The sequence below is a fragment of the Lipotes vexillifer genome, unplaced genomic scaffold (assembly GCF_000442215.2).
Source record: "Lipotes vexillifer unplaced genomic scaffold, Lipotes_vexillifer_v1.1 scaffold170, whole genome shotgun sequence".
Taxonomy (NCBI): domain Eukaryota; kingdom Metazoa; phylum Chordata; class Mammalia; order Artiodactyla; family Lipotidae; genus Lipotes; species Lipotes vexillifer.
Window position 1 is genome coordinate 465,757 of NW_006772326.1, and position 12,385 is coordinate 478,141.

Below are 12,385 nucleotides of genomic sequence, written 5' to 3' on the forward strand. Positions count from 1 at the left end.
ACCAAAGAAAGTAGGAGCTGGACCAGGAGGGACTAACTGCAGCTGACCAGAGAAGGCAGGTGGACCTTTCAAACAGGGACAGAGCCGCCCTCTCGGTGGACTAGCGCCCATTCTGCCTTCCTTCCCGGAGTGGAAGGTCTGATTGGTGCAGCTTCTCTGGGCCGATGGGGCAGTGAGCATCTGCTATGACTCCTGTGAAGTGACAGTTTTCCCCCCGAGGTCCTTTTCAAAGTGGAAAAGGAGTTTGGGGAGGAGGCACTTGCCCAGATTGTTAGCATCCGGGGGATTTGTCAGGTGAGGAGCTCCCAGTATACTTGTGACAGTCACTTCCTCCGCTCCCTCGGTTTCCCTTTTGTCTTTCCCTCCCTTCTTCCTCCTTCCCTCTCCCTGCTTTCCCTTCTCCCTTTGTCTTATCAATAGAAGTGCGATCTTACATAATGTAGAACAGGGGTATGGATTAAAGACCCAGGACAGTCTGACGCTCAGTTCCAAAGGGTGACCTGGCTGTAAGGCGGAGGTGGGCAGTGTCCACCCCGAGCGGACCACACAGGAGGGGGGGGTTCTTTATGGAAACATTTTAACAGAAGTGCATGTTCCTGCAAACCAAAGAAATGCATGTGCAATAAGAGCCTTCCTTAAAGCAGGTTAATAACCTCATTTTAAGCAGCAGTTAATCTGAAAACAACAGGAAAGGTGTACTGTGCCAGTCTATTTTTAGTCTAGATGTTGTTTGTTTATAAATTCCCAAGGAATTGTTAACACTTTGGTGACACCTAATGGATTCTTTTTGAAATTCCAAGGTGCTTCAGTTCTTTGCCTCTTAAGTGAACTGTGCCTTTTTTTTTTATTGCATTTCTGTTCTCTTCTTGGTGGCTCTTCTGACTTTTCAGAGAACACCCATCTTGCTGGAGGCAGATTAAGTGTCGCTTCTACTGTGCCACACACGTACTGAGACAATCATATCTTCCTAAGCTTTTTAAGGAAAGTTGGAAAGAAAAAGAAAAGTAGAAATAGCTATAAAATATGTATGGCACATCTTGTTTAATTTTGCATGTAAGTTCTTTTTAGTGCATCAGTGAGGTTTTAGTGACACTGTCATCCAGCGCTTTTACCTTCATTGTTCAGGGAACACCTTCATGATTTTCATACTGGTTTTACTATTCAGATGATGGCTTGGGTGTGAGTATACTGTTATCAACCACCTGGTCTTTTAATTACCCATCCCAGTAAGTTCATATTTTGTGAAGCCTTTGTTTCTCAGATGAAGACACTGTTAGAACCTTAAAGTAGTAGCTGATGGGTATCTGTGAAATTTTTTTTTTTTTACTTGAAGTAGATTGTCTAAATTAGGCATCCTCGTCTGTATTATCCAGGACCTTGCTCATTGTCATGTGCACTACAAGTTGCAATTTGGAAAACTTACTGTGTTGAAATTCTGTCGGTTCATGGTTCTTGAAGACCGACGGGTCTCTCCCAAACACTGGTGCCTGCAGCAGCATTTTTAATGTGTAAAAAGGCCACTGAGGCCAAAGAGTTTTAAAAATCATTGTACAAATTCTTATGTGAAATTAAACTAAGCTTTGCTGTAATACTGTTTTCTCTTCAATATGTGATGGTACAGGAACGAGGTGAAAGGAAGCGGTAGTATTGCAGGGGAGCATTTTCAATCGCAGAAGTAAAAAAAATTATAATATTTATAATTTTGATGAGTTTATTTTTATGGGGAAGAGTTTTCTTCCTGAAAATTGTTTCTGGTATGGCAAATCGTTTCCATTATTAAAAGTTGAAGTTGTCAGTTGATGTTTGTGTGTTTTTATTTACGGTTATACTAGCCAGGTAAAAGAAGGTCACAGGGGTGGGAGGAGCTGCTTTTGCAGATACTTGGGGACACGGGCTGGAATATGACAACTTTCACTAGGTTTGAATGGGGCACATTTGTTCTCCCAAATGTCATTTTTTCCTTTGCATTATCCTCTGGGGAGAATAACCAGAGGTGAGTGTCTGCCCATACAACACATTCCTAAAACAATTGTTTTGTGAAATATACATATATTTACAAGTTTATAAAGCATGTGAATAGGTTAGAAATTATTATAAAGTGGCTGCTCTGTGACCACTACCAAAATAGAACATTGTCTCTTTCTTAGCCTCTTCCTTCACCACCCATTCCTGCCCAGAGGCCTCCTACCCTTAAAATAGACCACTTTCAACATTAAAGTATCTTTTCTGGGGTCAGTGTGACTGTCTCACAAGGGATGGGCGCACAGCTGCTTCTCCTCTTAGGCTTCCAAGCCTGCTGGAGGCAAGTGTTCTTACTACTGCACTGCAGGTGCAAGTTTTCTTACTACTGCACTGCCCCCTAGAGGCACTGGCGAAGCAGGTGCAAGTGTTTGTTTTTACTACTGCACTGCCCCCAGAAGGTGCAAGTTTTCTTACTACTGCACTGCCCCCTAGAGGCACTGGCATGATTTTCATACTGGTTTTACTATTCAGATGATGGCTTGGGTGTGAGTATACTGTTATCAACCACCTGGTCTTTTAATTACCCATCCCAGTAAGTTCATATTTTGTGAAGCCTTTGTTTCTCAGATGAAGACACTGTTAGAACCTTAAAGTAGTAGCTGATGGGTATCTGTGAAATTTTTTTTTTTTTACTTGAAGTAGATTGTCTAAATTAGGCATCCTCGTCTGTATTATCCAGGACCTTGCTCATTGTCATGTGCACTACAAGTTGCAATTTGGAAAACTTACTGTGTTGAAATTCTGTCGGTTCATGGTTCTTGAAGACCGACGGGTCTCTCCCAAACACTGGTGCCTGCAGCAGCATTTTTAATGTGTAAAAAGGCCACTGAGGCCAAAGAGTTTTAAAAATCATTGTACAAATTCTTATGTGAAATTAAACTAAGCTTTGCTGTAATACTGTTTTCTCTTCAATATGTGATGGTACAGGAACGAGGTGAAAGGAAGCGGTAGTATTGCAGGGGAGCATTTTCAATCGCAGAAGTAAAAAAAATTATAATATTTATAATTTTGATGAGTTTATTTTTATGGGGAAGAGTTTTCTTCCTGAAAATTGTTTCTGGTATGGCAAATCGTTTCCATTATTAAAAGTTGAAGTTGTCAGTTGATGTTTGTGTGTTTTTATTTACGGTTATACTAGCCAGGTAAAAGAAGGTCACAGGGGTGGGAGGAGCTGCTTTTGCAGATACTTGGGGACACGGGCTGGAATATGACAACTTTCACTAGGTTTGAATGGGGCACATTTGTTCTCCCAAATGTCATTTTTTCCTTTGCATTATCCTCTGGGGAGAATAACCAGAGGTGAGTGTCTGCCCATACAACACATTCCTAAAACAATTGTTTTGTGAAATATACATATATTTACAAGTTTATAAAGCATGTGAATAGGTTAGAAATTATTATAAAGTGGCTGCTCTGTGACCACTACCAAAATAGAACATTGTCTCTTTCTTAGCCTCTTCCTTCACCACCCATTCCTGCCCAGAGGCCTCCTACCCTTAAAATAGACCACTTTCAACATTAAAGTATCTTTTCTGGGGTCAGTGTGACTGTCTCACAAGGGATGGGCGCACAGCTGCTTCTCCTCTTAGGCTTCCAAGCCTGCTGGAGGCAAGTGTTCTTACTACTGCACTGCAGGTGCAAGTTTTCTTACTACTGCACTGCCCCCTAGAGGCACTGGCGAAGCAGGTGCAAGTGTTTGTTTTTACTACTGCACTGCCCCCAGAAGGTGCAAGTTTTCTTACTACTGCACTGCCCCCTAGAGGCACTGGCGAAGCAGGTGCAAGTGTTTGTTTTTACTACTGCACTGCCCCCAGAAGGTGCAAGTTTTCTTACTACTGCACTGCCCCCTAGAGGCACTGGTGAATCGGTAAGGAGGAAAACATTTCAAGTACCATAGCTGCTTTGTAAGTGAAAATATTATGATAGAAATGGTGGCTCAATATAGATCTTTTTCACCAGAATATCCAGAAGAATCTAGTTTGGAAGTTTGGCCTGGGTTACTACCCAAGGTGCAGTGGGAGTGTTTTGGAATTTTTATCCCTTAAAGGGAGTTAGCTTCCTGCCCTAGGAACTTGTTACCTGTTGATAATAGTTTAAATGAATATTCTTATGTTGCAAAATTAGTTCTCAAGAATTGTACACTGTTTTGGGACTCTGTCAGGTGATCCTGATTACGAGTTTTGTGTTTTTGAAAGAAGGGGGAGAGTCTCTGTACAGATCTTCAGTAATCTACGGTGGGGTTATGTTCTAATAAACCCATTGTAAGTTGGAAATATCGTAAGTCAAGAGTGCATCCCATCCACCTAACCTAGCGAACGTCATCGTTCTGCCTAGCTTACTTTAAACCTGCCCAGAACACATACATTAGCCTACAGTCGGGCAAAATCATCTGACACAAAGCCTATTTTATTAGAATAAAGTGTTGAATATCTCATGTAATGTGCTGAATACTGTCCTGAAAGTGAAAAACAGGATGGTTGTCTGGGTACAGAATGGTTCTAAGTATATTGGTTGTTTACCCTCGTAAACAAAAAATATCACTAGCCCGGGAAAAGATCACTATTCAAAATCCAAGTACAGGGGCTTCCCTGGTGGCGCAGTGGTTAAGAATCCGCCTGCCAATGTACGGGACACAGGTTCGAGCCCTGATCTGGGAAGATCCCACATGCCACGGAGCAACTAAGCCTGTGCTCCACAACTACTGAGCCTGCGCTCTAGAGCCCGTGAGCCACAACTGCTGAGCCCGAGTGCCACAACTACTGAAGCCTGCACGCCTAGAGCCCGTGCTCTACAACAAGAGAAGCCACCCAATGAGAAGCCCACGCACTGCAATGAAGAGTAGCCCCCGCTCGCTGCAACTAGAGAAAAGCCCGTGTGCAGCAACGAAGACCCAACGCAGCCAAAAGTAAAAATAAATAAAATTAAAAAAAAAAGATCCAAGTACATTTTCTACTGAATGCCTATCACTTTCACATCATCGTAAAGTCGAAAAACTGTAAGTCAAACCATCATTAAATTGGGACCTTCTGTACTATAATAGCAAGTTAAAACACAGTGTTTACCATGTGCCAGGCATTATTCTGAAAAGCTTTAATATGTATTAACTCATTTTCTCTCCCATGAGATAGGTATTGTCAACATCCCCATTTTACAGATGAGGAAACAAACGCATTAAGGTCCAGCAACTTGCCTGCGGCCCCTCTGGGAGTGAGTGGCAGAGCTGCCCTGCCTGTCCACCGGCTTTTCCTATAAGCTCTACCGAGTTTTTCAGTAAAACTACCTGTGAAGGGCCCATTAGGATGCCTCGAATGGGCAGTTCATCTGAAAGCAGGCCTGTTTAGGCACAGTTGGGGTTTGTGGCTTGATGTCAGAGTGCTCTATCATCCTTTTGTTGTTGCTGTTCATTTAGCATTCCATTTAAGTGATTATACTAAGTTAGGTAGAAGGAGACGCCTACCTGTGTTTTTGTTTACAGGTTCTGTTGCGTGCAAGAAACTGACAGAGAGCAGGTAACCAAACCCCGTGTTCTCACTGTAATTAGTAAAATAATTCCTTGGAACCACCAGGATAATAGCTTCAGGGAGAAGTCACAGTTCCCAGGAGCCACCAAATACTTACAAACGCTGGAGTTTTATTCCCTCATCAAGGATGGTCCTCTCCAAAGAAACATGGGAAACTAAGTATTCAAAGTCTTGAAAGTATACACCTGTCTGGTGTGAATCACTACTTGCTTAGTTAATTGCTAAATTAAGAAAGCAGCTTTGTATAAGGATGGGGGGAGAAATGGGGCGGGGGGGCGGTTGGTGGTGGAAAGGAGTGGGCAGGTTAAATAACTGTGAGGTAAGATGTATTAACTCCATCTGCGGGGTTAGTTTGTTTTTTAATTGGAGTATAGTTGCTTTACAATGTTGTGTTAGTTTCTGCTGTACAGCAAAGTGAATCAGCCACATGTATACATATATCACCTCTTCCTTGGATGTCCTTCCCATTTAGGTCACAACAGAGTATTGAGGAGAGTTCCCTGTGCTGACAGTCTGTTCTCATTAGTTAATCTATTTTATACATAGTAGTGTGTATATGTCAATCTCAATCTCCCAATCCATCGCACCCCTGGGTTTTTTAAGTTTTGTTGGTTTTTGTTTTTTGGGGGGTTGGTGATTTTGGTTTCATTTTGGTTTTTTGACAGATCTTTCCCTTTAATTCTGTAAGGTGAGAGTGACCAGGTAGAGGACAGACCTTTTCATCTTAGTTTCCAAAGTCACTTGTGACTCACTTGGTGGCAGCTGAACTCCAAAAGCTCGTCTTTCCTCCCTTCTGAGAGAGGTGAGTATTGGCATTTGAAAATGTTTGCACACAAACAAAACATCAGGACTCTTTGTAAGTTTCAAGAGAAGTTGGGTTTTGGCTTTGTGTTTGGGAAAGAGTTCCTTATTTTTATTTTTTTTTGGTTGCACCGCCTGCCTTGTCCTCAGTGGTGAAAGTGCAGAGTCCTAACCACTGGACCACCAGGGAATTCCCAGGGAGGGAGTTCCTTTAACCAGGAGAGTTGGTATTGATTTTTCTAAAGTGGGATTCTAGGGGGCTCTGCTCGAGAGGGCTTTCTGATTTTCAAGTGTGATAAAATTTGCTAAAGTTCTAGTAATTCTGGAGCAGCACACTGAGGTGTCTTGCCAAAAGTTAGAATCCTTGAATGATTACTCTGTGGGTGGGAGGCGATAGTTTAAATTCAAATCTTTTATTCAAAACTACAAATGGTGTCTTCAGATTCTTTTTAGAATGGCAAACATTTCAAATGTTTTTTCTTGCACGTGTGATCTCTCAAGGAAGATGTTCCAAGTCAATGACTTTTAGGTAAAATCAAGCATGTCACTGAATGCCTTATCAATAAAAGATGCTTATCTGAGAATACAGCGGCAGCCTTAGAAATCGAGGAACCTGGCTATCAGCCTTCAGCAAAGCCCAAGCCTCATTGCCTTTCTTCCAGATAAACTTGCCGCAGGAGTTGTGTGTGCTGGCGAAGGGCGTGTGCTTCAAGGAAGGTAACGAGCTAGTGTGTAGGGTGTGGGTGAGGCCAGAACGATGTTCCTGTCCCCTGTGTCACCTTCCATCCCCAGCTTGATTTTTAAATTTTTGTTCTTTTGCAAGTAAGGCGATCCAAGCAGAGGCACAGTAGGTCTTGGGGGAAAAGTTGTTACGAAGCTAATAGTTGGGAAAGGGCAGTGTTTTAAGATCTGTTGGAAGAGATTTCAAGACTAAAATGAAGTTATTACTCTGTGTCTTTATGGACCGCCTCCAGAACTACTGGAGGTGCTGAGTTTTAAAAGGAGGATTTAAAAATCTTCCCCCCACGCCAAAGCTAATACTAGGCCCTGAGAATCTGCTACTTTAATAAGCACCCCGTGTTTTTTCAAATACTAACTGTGAATCTTAGAGCTCTCCAGAGTATTTCAGAGACTGAAAGGATATATCCATGTGCACAGTTGTACCTCTCTCTCTCTTTTTAAACAAATTACTTCCATACTGAGAGTAATGGCTAGCCTGCAGAGAGGCTCCCTGACCTGCCTCATTTAGCACTGGAAAGGATAATTCTATACATAGCTTGACCCTGTGCCCTGACCATGGCTAATTGGATCTTAAGTTAGACCTGCTATACAAGGCTGTTGATCAGTTAAACTTTCTTAAAATTTTAAATAAAGAAACAAAGGAATTGTAGTTAGTCTGTGATGGGTACTTATAAACCAGGGAACTGAACCCACCATTGGGCCTTGTTTCAGGGGCAGAGAAAGACTGCAGAGAAAGCAGGAGAATAGAGCAGAGAGAAGCAGAGAGAAGGCCGTGTGGCCTCTGGGAGATGGAAAGAGTAAATTCGGAACCTACTTGATATTTGTTAGCTGTTGGATGCCTAATCATACCCTCTTCCCTCAGGAAGGAATTATCTTTGTTTACGTGAGTTTTGTACTCATGTGCCCATTTCTACGATGGGATCCAGAGTAGAAATAGAGGGAAATTTATAGTATTGGGATGGCCAAAAGTTTCGTTCGTTTTTTTCCGTAAGATGACTCTAGTAGCACTTAGTTGTCTTTAACTTCATTCAAAACAATTTTGTTAGATTGTATGTGATAGCTGTCATATCAGCGTGCATTTAAAAAAAGACATCAAAATTGGTGAGTTTTTGTGTAGCCATTTTAACACATTATTGACTGGGGGATTTTTGCAGAAACTAACGCCTGTGGCTGTAATACGTCTCCGGTCAAAAATGTGTTAATATTGAAGGTGGAAATAAAAAAAGCAACATTTTCGGCATATTATGCTTTATTATTTCAAGAAAGTTAAAAACGTAACCGAAATGCAAAGAAAGATTTGTGCAGTGTATGGAAAAGGTGCTGAGAGTGATCGAACCTGTCAAAAGTGGTTTGTGAAGTTTCGTGCTGGAGATTTCTCACTAGACGATGCTCCACAGTCGGGTAGACCAGTTGATAGCAATCAAATCGAGACATTAATTGAGAACAGTCAACGTTGTACCATGTGGGAGACAGCTGACATACCCAAAAAATATCCAAATCAAGAGTCGAAAGTCATTTGTACCAGCTTGGTTACGTTAATCACTTTGATGTTTGGGTTCCACGTAAGTGAAGAAAACCTTCTTGACCATATTTTTGCATGTGATTCTCTACTGAAACGTAATGAAAATGTTCCATTTTTTAGAAATTTATTTATTATTTATTTTTGCTCGTTGCTGCATGTAGGCTTTCTCTAAGTTGAGGCAAGCAGGGGCTACTCATCGTTGCAGTGTGCGGGCCTCTCACCATGGTGGCTTCTCTTGTCCTGGAGCACGGGCTCCAGGTGCGCGGTCTTCAGTAGTTGTGGCTCACGGGCTCTAGAGCACAGGCTCAGTTGCTCCATGGCATGTGGGATCTTCCTGGACCAGGGCTTGAACCCGTGTCCCCTGCACTGGCAGGCGGATTCTTAACCACTGCGCAACCAGGAAGGTCCCAGTGATGAAAAGTGGATACTGTACAATAATGTGGAATGGAAGAGATCATGGGGTAAGTGAAATGAACCACCACTAACCACACCAAAGGCCGGTCTTCATCCAAAGAAGGTGTTGTGTATATGGTGGATTGGAAGGGAGTCCTCTATTATGAGCTCCTTCCAGAAAACCAATCAATTAATTCCAACAAGTACCGCTCCCAATTAGACCAACTGAAAGCAGCACTTGACAAAAAGCGTCCAGAATTAGTCGATAGAAAACCCAAAATCTTCCATCAGGATAACACAAAGCTGCATGTTTCTTTGATGACCAGGCAAAAACTGTTACAGTTTGGCTGGGAAGTTCTGATTCATCCACTGTATTCACCAGACATTGCACCTTTGGATTTCCATTTATTTTGGTCTTTACAAAATTCTCTTAATGAAAAAAATTTCAATTCCCTGCAAGATTGTAAAAGGCACCTGGAACAGTTCTTTGCTCAAAAAGATAAAAAGTTTTGGGAAGACAGAATTATGAAGTTGCCTGAAAAATGGCATAAGGTAGTGGAACAAAACGGTGAATACATTGTCCAAAAAAGTTATTGGTGAGAATGAAAAATGCGTCTTTTATTTTTACTTAAAAACCAAAGGCACTTTTTGGCCAACCCAGTACTAAATGCCTATTAGAAAAGATGAAAAGGCTCAAATGGATGACCTCAGCCTCCACTTAAAGATACAAGAAAAAGAAAAGCAAACCCAAAGTAAGCAGAAGAAAGGAAGTAATAAAGAGTGGTAATAAATGAAATAGAAAACAGAAACAAAATCAATGAAACCAAAAGTGGGTTCTTAAGAGATCAACAGAGTTGATAATCCTCTAACCATACAGACCAGGCAAGAAAGAGAAGATGCAAATTACCACCTCAGGAACAGGACAGTTGACATCACTACAGATATACTTGATATGTTTGTATTTAAGGTCCTTGCGTCGAAGTAAGTTTCCTTAAAAATTAGTGTTATTTTGTGCAAAAAAAAAAAAAAGGTGAGTTCTACACATTCCTAATTTGGCCTAGTTTTGAAAAGTTTGCCAAATGACAAGTGCTGATGTCACTTGGTACTATCAACTTTTTGGTTCCCTCAGAAATTTAGTTATTTACATTATGTAACTTTAATGCATATGATCAATAATATTCTAACTTAATATTTAAGCCTACTTTCATATTATTGGAAATACAGTAGGGCTTATGCTTATTAAAATGTGAATTATGATTGCTTCCTTCCTTCCTTTCTTCCTCCCTCCCTTCCTTCCACCCCTTCCTATTCCCGTCCCTCCCTCTTCCCCCCCCCCCACCAACAGCTTAGAACAAATTGTAATCATATTTGAGGAATGAGCATATCTGTTTACTATTGGGTTCTGTGATAGCTGTATTCTTACAACCATCCTTTTCCTTTTTTTTTTTTTTCCTGTCACTTATATTAGTTTGTTCTGTTCTTTGCATAAAAAGAAACTTGAGTAGAACACCAAGTGTTTTAACTTTTTTAATTCGTATGTATAAATTACCCAAGGATGTTAGGTACTGGGTAGATTATGCTGAGAAGGAACATCATGGTCCTGTCTTCACGGAAACCAGACTATGAGTAATGCAAACCGGTAAGTGTCACAAAGATAAAGTACAGAGTGCTATGAGAGTCTACTACTTAGGCAGTTAGAGAAGGCTTCCCTGAGGGAGTGACTTACAGCTAAGATTTTAAGGATGAGCAGGAAGTTACCTGGTAGAATTCATGATTTACATGAAAATTTTCTACACAATGGCCACTGGTTTCTCGGGCCTTTTTTTGGCAGCCTGTTACATGGGCGTCACTCTAGCTGCTTTTCCTCTGTTACGAGAAAGGAACTTATATAGGTCTAAATAATTCTCCACAGGTTAAGAGTTCATCTTTGGCAAGGGCAAGTTAAAATTTACAGTGGCAATTGCTCTGGATCAAGCTCAACTTTTTTTCCCCTGTAAAGTGGGAGGGTACCATGTGTTTGCTTTCCTCACAGGCCTCATGCGAGGACTGAATAAGATAATGAAGGTCAAGGTACTCTGTACACCGCAAAGCCTGACATAGTGTAAGGTGGTATTATTCTCCAAGTTCTGCTTCCTATAGTGGTATGGCAGCTTTACTACTGGGCCAAGATGTTTACATATCATGTTGACAACTAAAATTCATCTAAGAAGCAACACCTAGGATGTAATTTCCAGGAGGGACATTTTTTCAGACAAGTATTTTCTTGGTTTTTGTTTTTTAGACTCGTGTTCAGGGAAGGCAAAACAAAAGATTCTAGGGCAATTAGTAGACCAAGAAATCTTCATTCAGTGCCTTTCCTTGTGCTCCCCATAAATACAGTGGCAGAGTGTTGTCTGTCTTCTCTTACAAGTTAGACCCAAAATGCTCAGAGGAGCTGGGACTAGGGCTGCCCGTGCTGTCATGTTACTGTGAGGTGCTGAGCGATTCGGACCAGAGGGTCACACATAGGTGCTGTCTGGGGGCCTTTGGCCTTTGTTTCTGCTCAGTGTTGTCATGCATGTGAATTGTCATCCCAGGGGACTGGAGCATATCTTCAGCTCTTTCTGTATCTCTCTGAGCTGCAGGGCATAACATCTGTGGGACTAAACATTTCACTGTCTGGAAACAGCTACTTGGGCAGCTTTGAGAAGGGATGGGGCTGCTCTACAGGCAGACCCTGAGCTACAGCTTCCTGCCTCTCCTTGTGAAGTCAGCGTTCACCCCTGGCTGAACCCTTAACTAGGGCCTTAAGTGGCATTACAGGAAGAGGAAGGGGGCAGGATGACCGAGGCCCCCAGTTTTTGTTTTCCCCTGCTGTACAGAGGACTAGACTCGGCACCCTGGGCTTCATTTTTTATGGAAGCATCCATAAAAGTGCAGTCACAGGCTGAAGGCTGCCTGATAGATGACTCAGTAATCACTCATTCCAGACTGCTGAAAGAATCCAAGATGTCATGTTGATGTCAGGCCTAATAAAGTTGCTCCTCACCTGATCTGGGAGGAGCTGGGAAAAGCGGGAGGATTGGGGAAGAAAAGGACACAGGGCAGCCACTTTCTTAGGGACGTAAGCAAGTACAGAATCATTCACATTTCTGAGCTACTTTCCTAGCATTAGGATGAGGCAAGGGAGTAGCGTCTGATGATCTTGGACAACAGGTGCCTCAGAAAGCAGGCCAGGGGCTTCCCTGGTGGCGCAGTGGTTGAGAGTCCGCCTGCCGATGCAGGGGACACGGGTTCGTGCCCCGGTCCGGGAAGATCCCACATGCCGCGGAGCGGCTGGGCCCGTGAGCCATGGCCACTGAGCCTGCGCGTCCAGAGTCTGTGCTCCACAACGGGAGAGGCCACA